Source organism: Sycon ciliatum, chromosome 5, assembly GCF_964019385.1.
Source record: "Sycon ciliatum chromosome 5, ocSycCili1.1, whole genome shotgun sequence".
Taxonomy (NCBI): Eukaryota; Metazoa; Porifera; class Calcarea; order Leucosolenida; family Sycettidae; genus Sycon; species Sycon ciliatum.
In genome coordinates, this window is record NC_088647.1 from 27,742,647 (window position 1) to 27,747,130 (window position 4,484).

The window sequence follows — 4,484 nt, forward strand, 5'->3', positions numbered from 1 at the left end:
CAACCAATAACAACATCAACAACGACGTCGATAACGACGACAACAACCGACAACAACATCAACAATGACGACGACGATAACGACGACAACCACAACAGTGTCCGGTAATGGGTGGTAGAGAATGGCAGTCAGCCAGTCTGTGTACAGTTGAACATGTATAATAATAATAAAACACATTTCGCGTAGTTGAGCACTAAATAAAGAAATTCAGTGTTTTTTCCCACTTCTGTCTTGTGAGTATCATCAGCAAGGTGTAGTAGCTGCTGATACTGATTTGTCCTCGAGTGTCGAGCTGCACAGTTTCTTCCAGTCTGTCTTGTCCTCTGCATGTTGCCGGCACCTGGAAAGGTCTTCCATGGTCTTCATGGGCACACCCAGCTTATTCAACTGAGCGACCAGACTTGTGGCTAGTGTCAACCTTGGCCGCCCACGAGGTGCTTTGTTGTCCTTGTCCAAATAGCGGCTCATGGCTACTTCGGATGGCGTGTCCGTGTCCATCTGTAACACATGACTGGTCATTCGTAGTCGCCCACATGCAACTGTGTCATGTATTACTACAAGAACTCAACCAAGTCCTCAGCAGTCATGGAGTAGCGGCAGGTTGGGCAAGTTGGGCTGGGGGCAGAACTGATCCACTCCTTTATACAGTGGAAGTGAAATTCATGACCGCACTCCAACTTGGATAGAGGACGGTCCAGGGTATCCTGACAAATCACACAAATGGGCTCATGACTTATTGCTGACGAGTCTACCTTAGTAGGCACTACATTGATGTACTGCAGCTCCATGGGGTGTATTGCCTGGTCTTGATGGTGGCTACCGTAATACACCCCGTCGAGGTACCACTGATAGATACCCTCCTCCTCCTGAGAGATGAAAGCAGGTCCATCTTCCCTATACCGAAGGTTGTATCGGTACCACTTCCGTACACGATTGTTACCTTCCCTGCGTATCACCGCTGGCGCATTCTCCCTGTGGAGCCTTCCGTGGTGATACCACCGTAGAATACAGCATGTGGCGTCACAATAACTGACTGCAGGACCGCCGGCTCTATGACGGACACCGTTGAGGTAGTACTCGATGCTACCCCGTCCTATCCAAGCAGGTTCATTAACGCGATGAAGGCGACCTCTATAGCACCAGGCGGACACTCCCCTACTATCAACAAGAGCTGGTCCGTCCTCCCGATGGAGTCTACCATCGACGTGCCAAATTTCTTGCTGCGCGTTTTGATCTGCCAACTCCACAACAGTTCTTATTGGCGTCCGCCTTTCTATTAGTAAAGGACTCGTGGTGAGAGACCACGACCGGTCGTCCAAGTCTACACCGAATATATCAGCCATATCTATTTACTGAGAATAATGTAACAACTCCTCCACAAACGCTTCTACAACTGACGTCTTCTTCATCCTGGTTTTTTCCTCTTGGTGGTTTTGGATAAGAGTTGAAAAGTCCAAAAGGTCAACTGATGACCTTTGCGTTACTTGGTATGATTGGGTTTTAGCGGATGATGTCGGTATGCAGCTGGGGAGCGAATTCGACAGGAAGAAGGTAAAGGTCTTGCTTTGCGGTTCACACCTTCACTTCAGTATCATCACAGTCCAAATGGCTTTCACTTGTCACTGTAGCGTTCGCATGTCAGGGGTAATACCCCTATTCCAGCACCTGAGGCGGTGCGTCAAGCGCCGCCTCTTTCTCATAATATATTCTGACAAATGGTAAGTGTGCAGTGCTCCTAGCTCTCTCCCCCAACAAAAGAGCTCTATGACACTGTGCTTTCTGCGGTTTTTACAGTGGAGAAAGGCTGGTGGGAGGCCCAGCCGTGGCCGCACACCTGGCGGGTGCGGCCCATCTAACCCGTTACTGGGAGGACCGGCAGGTCGGGCTGCTGTTGCAGTCCGACTACCGGGACGCCGTGGAGCGTATTAGGACCCTGTAAGTAAGCACTGCTCTGTCTACATGTATACTTATCCCCCTCGTTATAGCGATACTTACTTGTTTCGTATCCTCTTGTCTTACCCTGCTTCCGTATTCGTGACACTAATAGTGTTTGTGTGCGCTCATGCTTGGTTTTACAGATGATGATGATGTATGAAGGTCTGGAGCTAGCTGCCGTCTTCGGGATGTGCCATTTGTTTCAAAATTATTTGTAAGTACTTGTAACAGGCGTAGTGTGGTAACTGTGTGTGTAGTGTAGTAACAGTGCAGTCGTAATGTGTTTTGTGATGGTCCTGAGCGGTCGTAATGTGTTGGGCTACTGAAGTATACTGCATGAAGGGGTATATGTATGTGTGGGTGCTTCGACATATTCTCGTGCTTCCTAAACCCTAGATACGTGTATAGCACTATAACCTAGATGTGTGTGCGTGTGTGCGTGTGTGTGTCCGCGCATGCGTGCGTGCGTGTGCGTGCATTGTGTTCTTTTCTACAGACTCATCCAAGTCCATTTAAATAAAAGTGTATTATAGTAAACAGTATTGTGTTTTGTTACAGTGAATATGTGGGGAATGGTGGACATGCCTTTAATAGTGTGACTGGATACCCGCGGGTTGTGACTCTTTGCTGGCCACTCTGGATTCTCCAGTATAGATTCGGTACAGTGCAGAGGGGATTTGCGGTGCGTAGCAACACTGCTTCACTGTGACACCCCTTCAATAATTGTTTTGATGCATGATACTCCGGGCGTAGCCGGTTGATTCTAACTGTATCCCGATCAAAATAGAAATATGCATCTAATGTACCTGCATGGACAGTAGGCATTTCCCAAATCGGCCGGCCGAAAAATTCGCCGAAGAAAGTGGTTTTGAAGAAATCACCCATCTTTTCGCCGAATTTTCAAATTTCGCTTGTTGAATTCGCCGAAAATCGATGTTTCAGTGCTTCAACAGAGTGTGTGTAAATGCACATGACGTAATGGGAACGGTGACTTCAAGCACTACGTTGAGCCGAATTCTGATCTTGGGGCTCATACATGTAATATGGCCGAATTTGAACATTCTCTTAAAGGGGAAGTTAAGGCAAAAATTAAAATTTCACCAGTTGTAGTCTTCGGGGTGCTGAGTCGAATGGTCTTGGTCCGAGGAAGCTGAGACGCTTCCTTCCTACTTGAATCCCAATCGAACTCGCGCACTTCCACCGAAACTGGGTGACTGCGCCCTACTAGATGGGGATTTGTATGCAAAATGTCACTAAAAGCGCCATTTCGTTCTTATAAAAGCACGGATGACCGCTATTGGCCCATATGTTGTAGTCTTTTGGACGCTGAGTCGACTGGTTTTGGTCCGAAAAGGCTGCGAAGCAGCGTTCCTCCTTTATTCCCAATCGAACATGGTCGAACAAGTGGTCACGTGCTGCTGCGTACACCAGTCAGCTGGTCACCGTGCCTGCAGGGTACAACTTACTAGCCTGTTTGACCTTTTTTGGGTGCAGTCCTGTCACTCGAGTTGAACTCGAGTTGAACCTTGGTGTGAAAGTTGTCGCCTGCTGGCGTGGTGACCAGCTGATTTGGGCACCCAGGAGCAAGTGACCGCTTCTTCAACCATGTTCGATTGGGAATAAAGGAGGAACGCTGCATCGCAGCCTTTTCGGACCAAAACCAGTCGACTCAGCGTCCAAAAGACTACAACATATGGGCCAATCGCGGTCATCCGTGCTTTTATAAGAACGAAATGGCGCTTTTAGTGACATTTTGCATACAAATCCCCATCTAGTAGGGCGCAGTCACCCAGTTTCGGTGGAAGTGCGCGAGTTCGATTGGGATTCAAGTAGGAAGGAAGCGTCTCAGCTTCCTCGGACCAAGACCATTCGACTCAGCACCCCGAAGACTACAACTGGTGAAATTTTAATTTTTGCCTTAACTTCCCCTTTAACTTTTTTTAGAAAAGGTCAAAATCGTACACCAAATTCGAAAGCAGAACGGTAGCCAAAAAATAATAATTTAGTGCGAAAATAAGAAAAATAAATAATAACACCCGAAAGCGCTAAATAAAAATCAAGAAAAAGGGAAATTATAAACCATGTAGCGCTTAATGTGCACGAAATAATAAGTTAAAATAAAGCCGAGTGAAAAACGCAAAACATTCTCTTAACCGATCGAAAAGCCGATTAGGCATGCTCTGTATGGGCAACTTGTCAATCAGTACACATCGACAATGTGCGAATAAAACGAATGCACGGAACGTGAACTTGTTTGCTGCACATCTACGAAGTGCGAATCAGGGAGTAGTATAATGACACGTGTACTAGTACACCTTGTGTTGCACTGCGTCTTTTCCACACGCATATGACCACTGAAGGCCACATGCTCCGCGTGCGTATGCGCGCATGCGCAATATGTCATTCACTGGATGCAATGCACATCTACGATGTGCGAATCAGGGAATAGTACGTATTTTACTACTCCCTGGTGCGAATACAATGAATGCACCGAACGTGCACAAGTGCACAAGTGCACGTTCGCCATCTATGGCGAAAAGAACCTTAAG